Here is a 12,380-nt window from a genome sequence, read left to right as displayed (position 1 = left end):
CAGGTCCTTCACACACCAGCTATAGGAACCGAAGCGGCAGCGTGCACCTGAGAGGCGGGAAGACTCCGGGGGCCATCGAAGATGAGTATATCACAATTTTTTATTTTAATTCTTTTTTTTTTTACCAATTATATGGTGCCCAGTCCGTGGAGGAGAGTCTCCTCTCCTCTACCCTGGATACCAACCGCACATGATCTGCTTACTTCCCGCATGGTGTGCACAGCCCAGTGCGGGAAGTAAGCAGATCAATGCATTCCTAGGTGTGCGGAATCCCTGCAATTCCGCATATTTAATGAACATGTTGCTTTTTTTTCCGCAATGCGATTTTTTTCGCGGAAAAAAATGCAACATTTGCACAAGAAATGCGGAATACACTTAAAATAATGGGAGGCATATGTAAGCGTGTTTTTTTGCGTTTTTTTTCACGTTTTTATCACGTTTTTATAGCGAAAAAACGCGGAAAAAAAAGCGAAAAATACTGAACGTTTGCACATGGCCTTATAACCACTGGTGATTAGTCTCTTAGATTTAGATAGTTTATTATTAGATAGTGAGTCTCTTATATATAGAGAATTTCCCTGAATGTATAGCCTAAGTGACATGGCATGGATGGGAACTTGTAGATAAATGGATAGTATTATCTGAGACATGCATGCGCAGATGAGCATCTTCACTCATCACTCGGTGAGATTCCCTTTAATTTCCAGTAGCCGTCCCAATTACATGTACCTATTACCCCTGAATTTAGATGATTTAGGAAGAAAGCAAAATTACATTGAAGCTTGTATTTTCCCAGTGTATGTTGCCACCTATTGGGAGAGCACAGGGTTAGTGTACTTGAGAGAGGTCTGTTCACCTGTTGGTGTGACTGAATCTCCCCATTAAACTCTTAGGCTATGTGCCCACGTTGCAAATGCTGCGGAAATGTCTGCAGCATTTCCGCAACTCCCTGCCGCGGGTAAAACGCATGTGGAATTCTCATGCGTTTTCCTGCAAAATACAAGCGTTTTTAGCTTGCAGAATGCTTGCGCTTTTACAAGCGATTTGAAGCATCGCGTGGAAAAGTGATTGACGCCGGCCCTGCCCCCTGGTAAGCTATATTTGAACTATACACCTCAATTTTCTTCCCAATTATGGGGGAGTGCGTCTCATATTCTGAAAAACATGGTACATTTTATTTAAACCAAATGTAAAAGTAATTTTTTTTCTCTAAAATATGAAAAAGGACCAATTTTCATCCATCTGTTTCGGCTCCTGTCTCTTTTGTTCCTTCTTCAGCTGCGGCACCGCACCTTTGTTGAAAGTGATGCTTGACCACATAGATCTTGTTCTATACCTGGGACTTGTGGTGCCGTTAGATCAGGGAGCTATGGGGTTAATTGTCTGGGTTTTTGGTTACTCCTTTCTGAGAACCTTGGGCAGAGCTGTCTGCTATTTAAACCCCTGGGTCTCTAACTTCCACTTCCAGTCAATTAGTTTTGCTACCTGCCTTGTGCTTAAGGCCGGCGTCACCCTGGCATATTGCATCCGATGAACTGTCTCACTCGCACCCATAGGCTTATATGGGTGCGAGTGAGCCCATAGTTTTCCTCGGTCCGAGACAATCGCAGCATGCTGCGATTGTCTCGGACCGAGGAAAACGGCCGACAAAAAGACAGCTGGTGGGAGCTGCCCCATAGCTGAACATTGGTCCGAGTGCAATGCGATTTTTTTATCGCATTGCACTCGGCCGTTTAAAACGCCGGTATGACGCCGGCCTTAGTCCTTGCTTCTGTTGTTTACTTGATTGCTCGTTTTCCGAAATCGGTGTGAGTTTTGACTATCGTTTTATCTTACGATTCTTTTCCTGTCCTGATCCCCTGGATCTCACTCGGCTACCTGACTATCCTTCTTACCTGCTTGTGCCACCAAACACCAGCTGACTCTGTGGTCCTTGCCCAGGGATCACTGTGTAAGTCTAGATCCCTGTACAGGGGTTAAGGCCTGGATAAACCCTGGGATCTGAGAATCGGAGTAGCATGCATAAGTGAATAACTGATAAGTGAATGAGGCTTTATTGTGCAATATATGTGCAGCATTTCAGAGATCCCACTGAAACCAATATGAACCAATCAGATTTCAGCCCATGAGAAATAAATCGGAGCATGCTGCGAGTCGCTCCACAAATCGGACCACACGCACCCATACAAGTCTTTGGATGCAAGTAAAACATCGGACTGCACTCTGATGTCATCCGAGAGCAGTCCTACATCCGCCAACACAGAAACTGGAGAAGAGAAAATAAGTTGAACTTATAGGCAGCATAATCCCAGGTGTGGTAAAGAAAACACAGCCCTCTATGGAAAACAAAACAAAAATGGTGGCAGAACACACACTGTTCAGTTTCTCAAGTCCATGCAGCACTCTCCTGCAACGCTCCTTCTCCAGGCGAACACACTGAACAAGTTCTTTCCTTAAGCCATTTAAGCCCAGACCATGTGACTCCTCCACCACGTGACTGATCACGACTGTGAATTCACCAAGGTCCTGTCAACACACAGTGGTGCTAGCTCTGTAGGGGGAGATATGGGGGGGGATACGCCGACCCACTCAATGAATGTCCCCCTAAAAACTAGCCCATAACTTAACCCTCACAACTCTTACTGTGCTGGATGAAATACAACTCTGGATTTTTTAACACTGATGCCAATAGGCGTAGTGACACATATCTCCCCTCTATTACATTATCAGTGACTCTGTCATATATTCCCCCCTCTGCCCAAAGCCGGGGGTTTTGGCACCTTCACTGGCTAAGCAGGGGAGTCTGTTTAGGGCATCTGCGTTCCCACGCAGCTTCCCTGGCCTGTGCTTTACGTGAAAATTAAAATACTGCAGTGCTGAAAACCATCTTGTCACTCGAGCATTCTTCCCCTTCCTTTCCCTCATCCATCTCAGGGGCGCATGATCTGATATTAGCCTGAACTTAAGGCCTAGCAGGTAGTACCTCAGGGTGCCAATCGCCCATTTTATGGCCAACCACTCTTTCTCCACGATGGCATAGTCCTCACAGGAGGAGAGTTACCTACTCAGGTTTAGGACTGGGTGTTCGTCGCCATCTATTACCTGGGACAGCACAGCTTCTAACCCGACTTTGGAAGGGTCCGTTTGGAACACAAACTCCTTAGTGAAATCTGGTGCGACCAAGACTGGCTGTCGGCACAGGACGAGCTTCAACTGGAACGCCATCTCATCTTCAGAGAACCATTTGACCACCGTCGATTTTGTCCCTTTAAGGAGGTTGGTCAGAGAGGCAGCTACCGTGGTGAAGTTCGGAATAAACCTGTGGTAATATCCCTCAATGCCCAGAAATGCTCTGGCCTGCTTTTTGGAGGCCAGCTGTGGTCACTTTTAGATTGCCTCCATTTTGTGTATTTGCGGTTTTATTACGCCCCTTCAGACAATGTAGCCCAAATAATTTGCCTCTTCTTTCCTGAGGGTGCACTTCTATGGGTTTATGGTAAACCCTGCTTTCCTCAGTGAATCCAGTACCGCCTGGATCTTCTGCAGGTGACTTCACCACTCCGGCCTGAAAATAACAGTCATCCAACTAAGCGGCGGCGTACTTCTTGTGAGAAGCTAGATTCTGGTCCATAGCCCTCTGGAAGGTGGCTGGGGCTCCTTGTAGTCCAAACAGCACTAGGGAATATCGAAAGTACCAGTCAGGTGTAGAGAAGGCCGTCTTCTCCTTGGTACTTGGGGACAGGAGAATCTGCCAGTACTCCTTCGTTAGGTCCAGGGTGGTGATGTATCTGGCCGACTCTAGCCTCTCAATGAGCTCATCCAACAGGGCATTGGATTACGTGTCAAACTTAGACACCTCATTCAGCTTTCTGTAATCATTATAGAAGCGCCACTCTCCATTGGGCTTAGGCACAAGGACAATAGGGCTGGGCCAACCGCTGTTTGGCTCCTCGATAATGCCCAGGCTCAACATTCTCCTCACCTCCTTGGAGATCACCTCGCGGCAGGCTTCGGGAATCTGATACGGCTTCTGATTCAACCTTGCATGTGGTTCAGTCAGGATTACAACCTGATAGCTCCGTAAACAGGTCCCGCTTCCACTGAAGCAGCTCACAGCACTGTTGTTTCTGGGCCGATGGCAGTGTCTCTGCCACTGTGACATCCTTGACTCTGGCTTCAGGACTGGCCCCTAGGTATGGTACTTCTACCGGATCCCTGTCTCGCCATGGTTTCAGCAGGTTAATGTGGTACACTTGGTATAGCTTCCTTCTCCCTGGTTGGTCGACCTTGTAGTTGACGTCACTCAACTTCGTAACCACCTCGCATGGCCCTTTCCCACTTGGCCAGGAATTTACTTTCCATGGTGGGAATCAACACCAACACCTGGTCTCCATGGCCAAACTGTCTCAGCCTCACGGCTCGATTGTAGACGCTCGCCTGGGCTTCCTGTGCTTGAAGGAGGCTCTCTTTCACAATCAGCATCACCTTTGCGATCAGGTCTTGAATTTGGGCCACATGCTCAATAACGCTCCAGTGGGGTGTAACTTCTGCCTCCCAGGTCTCCTTTGCAACATCTAGAAGTCCACGGTGGTGTTGCCAATACAACAGCTCGAACAGTGAGAATCACATAGAGGACTGAGGAACTTCCCTGATAGAGAACAACAGGTACAGCAGTAGGCAATCTCAGTCTCGGCCATCCCTCTCTGCGACCTTCTCAAGCATGGACTTCAACATTTTGTTGAATCTCTCCACCAGGCCGTCCATCTGTGAAGTTGTGTAACCTGAAGAGCCTTACACAACTTCCTCATCACTTTGAACATAAACGGTGTGTCTTGGTCCATCAGGATCTCTTTCGGCAGGCCCATCCGAGAAAAAATATGGACTAACTCTTGGGCTATGCTCCTGGCGGAGAAGTTTCTAAGGGGTCCTGCCTCCGGGTACCGTGTTGCATAGTGCATCACCACTAGTATATATTGGTGCCCTCTGGTGGACTTAACCAGGGGCCCCACAAGGTCCATGGCAATCCTGTCAAATGGGACCTCTATAATGGGCAATGGCACTAGGGGACTTCGGAAATGGGACAAGGGGGCTGTAAGCTGACAAGTAGGGCAGGATCGGCAATAACAATCTCCCGGTGACATGCAGGCCAGTAGAACCTCCTAATGACCCACCCTTGTGTTTTGTCAAGTCCCACATGTCCACCCAAGGTATTGGAATGGGCCAGGTCAGATACCATACGCCTATAGGGACCCAGTACTTACAACTGCTCTACCACTTCTCTTAGCTTAGTGACCCAATACAGCAGCACTCCATTTAATGCAAAATGTGGAAGCCTGGTGTCAGCCCCCGACTTTTGGACAACCCCATTTATCACGGTCACATTTTCCCCTTTTATGGTAAGATCCTGCAAGTGCGCAGTCCCAAAATTTCCACCAGAAACTCCCAGTTCAGGAATCTCAGCCTCACTGATCACCGTCCTTCTTACCAACCTTCTCACCAACCAGGACACACAAGGGGAAGTCATCCACCTCCAACTGTGATGGGGTTTCCTCAGAATTGAGCCGGCTTCTGTCTGGGACTCCTGGTATCCCCAACTTCCCCAAGACCCATAACAGGCTAAAGTCCCGCCCTATTATCACCGGGTGTAGCAAGTCCTTAACCACCCCGACCTCATGGGACTCAACCCCACAGTTAAAGGGACTCTGTCACCTGAATTTGGAGGGAACAATTTTCAGCCATAGAGGCAGGGTTTTTGGCTGTTTGATTCACCCTTTCCTTACCCGCTGGCTGCATGCTGGCTGCTGCATGCTGGCTGCAATATTGGATTGAAGTTCATTCTCTGTCCTCCGTAGTACATGCCTGCAGAAGGCTCCCTAAGTCTAACAGTCCTGACACCAGCACTCCGTTTATGGTCACAGGACAGGACTGCAGCCCCTCTCCGGGCTGATAGTCCACACTGCAGGCAGGATATGCATAGTAGGAGCAGCACCTTCCTAGGCTGCAGTCCATCTCTTCAGGGGACAAGGGACAACAGGTGGCTATATGTCCTAGACTGCGACATCTCCAGCAAAGCAAGTCTCTCCCTCTGGCTTTTGACAACCCCTCAGCGACCCCTGGGGATCTAGGACTCTGCCCAATGGTGGCTCTACTACCCCTCTTTTGGGGCTCAGGTTCCTGCTGGGTTCTTTACTGCACCTCACACCATCTTCACTTATACACCGGGAGCCCCGGGGACCTACTTCACTTGTGGGAACTTATACCATCTAGCTGCCATACCATCACCCCAGAGGACCTCTTTAAGCAGTGTCAGTCCCCACTCACCGAATACCACAGGTATTTTCAACACTTACTGTGCTGGAGGAAATACAACTCTGGATTTTATAAAACTGATGCCATTAGGTGTAGTCAAACATATCTGCCCTCTATTACATTACCCGTGACTTTGTCACAGTACCTAGAGTATCTAGGGACAGCCGCCATTGAGCAGGAACCTTATCTAAAGTGCCAACCTCCGCTGCCAGGGAGAGGTATTCCTACAACATCTCAGGGATACATAGGCCATGTGTGGTATCACCTGAGATAAGCATACATTATCTTTCCCTACAGTTGATCTCAAAAGTTTACATACCCAGCAGAATTTTTGCTTTCTTGGCATTTTTTCATATAATATGAATGATAACACCAAAACTTTTTCTCCAGTCATGGTTAGTGGTTGGGTGAAGCCATTTATTGTCAGACTACTGTGTTTTCTCTTTTTAAATCATAATGACAACCCAAAACATCCAAATTACCCTGATTAAAAGTTCATAAACCTCATTTCTTAATACCGTGTATTGCCTTCTCTGACATCAATGACAGCTTGAAGTCATTTGTGGTAGTTATGGATGAGGTTCTTTATGTTACGGATCTGCAACACAGGACTAAGGTAGAAGGGGGAAAACTGACCCTGCACTATGACTAGGCTGAAACCCTACGATGGAGTGGGCGACCCATTCCTTGCAAATAGACCCATCGACGATCCTAGGTTAATCTCAAGCAAAGACCAATAGATAAGGGGAAGGGGTTCCCTAAAAGAACTAAGGAATGGGTACAAAAACGGGTCACCTCCTAGTAGAAAAACACAGAGAAGGCTGCAGAAACCAATAGAAAACAGAAACTAAGGCTAGCAGAGCCAGAGGTACCAGCACTGCACAAATAACAGACACAGAACACGAAGCAAAGCACCAAGCTAGAGCACAAGCAGATTAACACTTGTCCAGCAAGGAATGGGAGGCAGGTGCTGGTTAATAAAGAGTGATACAAACACCTGACCCAAGACTAACCCAGCACCAGAGGAAAAAGACCAGAGCCAGAACTCCACAAGAAAATGGCGGATAGTCACAAACTAAACAGATTCTAACACTTAATTTTCTCAGATGGTAAAGCTGCCCACTCTTCTTGGCAAAAAGCCTCCAGTTCCTGTAAATTCCTGGCCTGTCTAGCATGAACTGCACGCTTGAGATCTCCCCAGAGTAGCTCAATGATTTCAGGAGACTGAGATGGCCATTCCAGAATCTTCACTTTGTTCTGCTGTAGCCAATGACAGGTCGACTTGGTCTTGTGTTTTAGATCGTTGTCATGTTGGAATGTCCAAGTACGTCCCATGCTCAACTTCTGGGCTGATGATTGCAAATTTGCCTCCAGTATTTGCTGATAACTTGCTGCATTCATTTTTTATTCAACTTTGATCAAGTTTCCTGTGCCTTTGTAGCTCACACATCACACAGTGATCCACCTCCATGCTTTAGAATAGGAATGGTGTTCCTTTCATCATAGATCTTGTTGACCTCTCTCCAAATGTATCGTTTATGGTTGTGGCCAAAAAGTTCAATTTTGGACTCATCGCTCCAAATTACCTTGTTCCAGAAGTTTTGAGGCTTGTCTCTGTGCTGTTTTGCGTATTCTAGGTGAGATACTTTGTGGAATTTGCACAGTAATGGCTTTCTTCTGGTGACTCGACCATGCAGCCCATTTTGGTCTTACAGAGCCCCTGATTTTCCATTTGTTAATCACAGTTTGAGCACTGCTGACTAGCAGCATTCCTTGGATATATTTTTGTATCTCTTTCCTATTTTATACAGTTCAACCACCTTTTCCCGTAGATCCAATGACAATTATTTTGCTTTCCCCATGACTCACAATCCAGAAACTTCAGTGGCTGGATGAAAGATGCAAGAGTCTGTCTGGATACCAGAAACTCACTCAGCTTTTATGCACACACACACTGATTACAAGCAAACAGGTGAGGATATTACCTTTAGTAGCGATTCAAAACCCATTTGTGTCAACTTCTGTGCATGTTATCAGGTCAAAATCACCAGGGTACGTATACTTTTGATCATTTGGATGTTTTGGGTTGTCATTATGATTGAAAAAGAGAAAACACAGTAGTTTGACAATAAATGGCTGCACCCAACCACTAACCATGAGTGGAGAAAAAGTTTTGGTGTTATCATTCATATTCTCTGAAAAAAGGCCAAGAAAGCAAAAGTTGTTCCGGGGTATGTAAACTTTTGAGCACAACTGTATATATATTCATGTCTCCCCATTTGGTACTAATGATATATCTTCAAGTGGGAAATACAGTATAATACTGTATGTATATGTATAATTTTGTAGTCCAATATTGGTCTAGTCATACAGACTAGTTTAGTGGTCTGGTTCAACAGACTATTGGTAACTTTTTTCACTTTGTCTGTTTATCTTCATGTCTCCCCCGTGGTACCAATGATATATCCTTAAGTGTGAAAGACAGCAAAATTGTGTACAGTATATATGCATTATATCAATAATCAATAGTCTAATACAGTCTCTTCCTAAAGACTAATTGAGTGGTCTGATCCAACAGACCACTGGTACTTCTTTTCTAGTTTTTTTGTGCTGTAAGGATTTAGGTGCTTTTTTAGAAATTCATTATTAAACATTAGTCTTTTAAGGGGTTATATGTACACAATTGTTTGTCCCTTGAAAACAATATTTACATTTATTGCAATACTATCCCCCCCACCTCTCCTGTGCACGTCAGTTGTAGCCCCGGAATCCCGCACCTGCGCCGTGCATTCCCTCAAAAATCAAGTCACTGTGACCTGCTGCGTGCACAACAGAAAGGTGCTCTTCCCACTTCCCTGCATAGTCGTTGCTAGGAACTATGTGTGCATACCAATGACTGTGCAAGGAGGAAGTGGGGAGAGCACCTTATCATTGTGTTGCATTCCTTGTGTCAAGCCACTCATGACCAATACACAACGCCAGAAGCGTCTTACCTGGGCCAAGGAGAAAAAGAACTGGACTGTTGCTCTGTGGTCCAAGGTGTTGTTTCAGATGAAAGTAAATTTTGCATTTCATTTGAAAATCAAGGTGACAAGAGTCTGGAGGAAGAGTGGAGAGGCACACAACCCAAGCTGTTTGAGGTCTAGTGTGAAGTATCGACAATCAGTGATGGTTTGGGGAGCCATGTCATCTGCTGGTGTAGGTCCACTGTGTTTTATCAAGACCAAAGTCAGTACAGCCGTCTACCAGGATATTTTGGAACACTTCATGTTCCCTCTACCGACAAGCTTTTTGGAAATTTCATTCACCAGCAGAACTTGGCACCTGTCCACACTGCCAAAAGTACCAATACCTGGTTTAAAAACAACAGTATCACTGTGCTTGGTTGGCCAGCAAACTCTCCTGACCTTAACCCCATAGAGAATATATGGAGTATCATCAAGAGGAAGATGAGAGACACCAGACCCAACAATGCAGATGAGCTGAAGGCTGCTATCAAAGCAACCTGGGCTTCGATAACACCTCAGCAGTGCCACAGGCTGATCGCCTCCATGCCACGCCACAGTGATGCAGTAATAGATGCAAAAGGAACCCCAACCAAGTATTGAGTGTATATACTGAACATACATTTCAGTAGGCCAACATATTAGATTTTAAAATCATTTTGTAAGGAGAAATGTATCTGGAGGCATGCAGTTGCTATCTAGAGCTAGTCCAGCTGACGAAAACCTGTGGACTGCCCTTGTAAGGATGGGAGTCTTGGGGTATTTATGGCCATTTATACTGACCCATAGGGCCTTATAGGGCTAATGCTCCTCTTTCTACTCTCACCAGATCTGATGAGGATTTTATCTCTTAATGCACCGGATGATGAGGGATCTTTCTGGTTGCCCTGTGAACTGCAGCATTAGGTGAGAGATTTCCATTTTTTTCATCTAAAAGTGAAATATTTGGTATTTCCCCATGCACTTCATATGTACTGTATATGACCATTGTCATTTCCAGGTGTTTTCTTGTGAAGCATTGATCAATAGGTCTTTTTTTCTATACCTATGTACGACCACTGTCATTTTTAGGTGTTTTCTGTGAAGTCTCGATCAATAGGTTTATTCTCTATATGTACACATTGCTCACCACTGTGGTTGTATAATCGAATTTATTTAATCCTTATAATAGGTAAGGCGTTTTCTTTTAAATTTTGCCATTTTAATACTATATATTTTATTAAAATGTAAGGTTTATTTCATTCTCACCGGGCTATTATATATAATTGATTATTGTGAGTTTGGGAAATACGAGAGTGTTCGAGGCCCGAGCCCTTGTCATCTTGTGTCTGGAGATGAACACCCCAGAGACGTGGTTTGTGCTTTTGTTTATGCCTGAACCATGGGGCTTGCTAACCCTGAGCGGGCTGATGTACCTAGTGTTACCATTTTGTTTTGCTGTCTTGCCAAGAGGACCGTGTTTATTTTGTGCTTAAACTTAGTTTATGCCATATCTAATAAACCAAGTACATTCTTAAAGCCGCAGTGTTCACATGTCTACCTCTGTGTGCAGCCAAGTGAGTCGATCTACCACAGATGGTGTTAGAAGTGCGGACAGCATTTCCAGCGAACACGTTTGACGGCTCCAAGAGATAATGCATGTCCTGGATGAAGGTGGCCACAACCCAGCATACAACGTCAGGCAAAATGGAAGACCTACTCAAACATGTTACATGTTACATGAAACATGTTACATGTTACAAGAACAGTAACAACAACACCAGCAACAATTACAGCAGCAACAGATGACGCAACAAGAGACCAGTAAGCTGCTTATACAGCAGATGCAACAACAGCACGAGCAGGAGCTTGACTCGCTCGCAGAAGCAGTCCCATTTCCCAAGTCCAGATGACGGCACATACAGTGAGGGATATAATTATTTGATCCCTTGCTGATTTTGTAAATTTGGCAACTGACAAAGACATGAACAGTCTATAATTTTAAAGGTAGGTTAATTTTAACATTAAGAGATATACTACCAAAAATAAAATACATAAAATCACATTGTTTAATTTATGTAAATTTATTTGCATTTTGCAGTGAGAAATAAGTATTTGATCCCTCTGGCAAACAAGACTTAATACTTTATTTAGAAAGGAGAACCTGAGTCATGACTATATAAAAATTACAAAGATTTTTATTATTACATGAAAAATACCAATAATAATAATAATATAATAAAATAAATAATAATAATGATAAAAAATAAATTGCAGTGGGTACAAAAGGTTTTGATCCGTGGGTGAAATAACAATGGCTGAAGGCCAAGTCAGTATTGCATGATAAGAAAAAGTATGCAAACTACCCATAAATTATACCCATAAATTATAACGACCTGAGAAGCGGCGGTAACACCCCACCAAAGAGTTATCAAACATGTGGCCCAGAGGCAGGACAGGATCGTGAGTGTGATGCCGATTGTGAGGAAGAGCCTCCTACAAGCACAAGAGGCCCTGACAAGGTTCTACAATCGGTCAGCAAGTCTGGGACAGTTTAGCCCTGGAGACCAGGTGTTGGTGTTGATCCCAACTGTTGAAAGTAAGTTCCTGGCCAAGTGGCAAGGGCCATAGGAAGTGGTCGAAAAGTTGAGTGACATAAACTACAAGGTTCTCCAACCAGGCAGAAGAAAACCATACCAGGTGTACCATATTAACCGGCTGAAACCATGGCGAAACAGGGATCCGGTAGAAGCAACGTGCCTAGGAGCCCATCCTGAAGCCAGGGTCAATGATGTCACAGTGGCAGAGACACTGTCGCCGGCCCAGAAACAACAATGCCGTGAGCTGCTTCAGCGGAACCAAGACCTGTTTTGGAGTTACCAGGATGTACGCAGGTTGTGGAGCACAAAATCCTGACAACCGTATGTGAAGGTGAAGCCGGCCTTTAGGTGATCTCCAAAAAGGTGAGGAGAATGATGAGCCTGGGCGTCAAAGAGCGGCTGGTCCAGCCCTACTGTCCTTGTGCCGAAGTCAGATGGGGAGTGGCACTTCTGTAACGATTACAGGAAGCTCAATGAGGTGTCCAAG

The sequence above is a fragment of the Ranitomeya variabilis genome, chromosome 1 (assembly GCF_051348905.1).
Source record: "Ranitomeya variabilis isolate aRanVar5 chromosome 1, aRanVar5.hap1, whole genome shotgun sequence".
Lineage (NCBI taxonomy): Eukaryota > Metazoa > Chordata > Amphibia > Anura > Dendrobatidae > Ranitomeya > Ranitomeya variabilis.
This window is presented reverse-complemented; position numbering follows the sequence as displayed.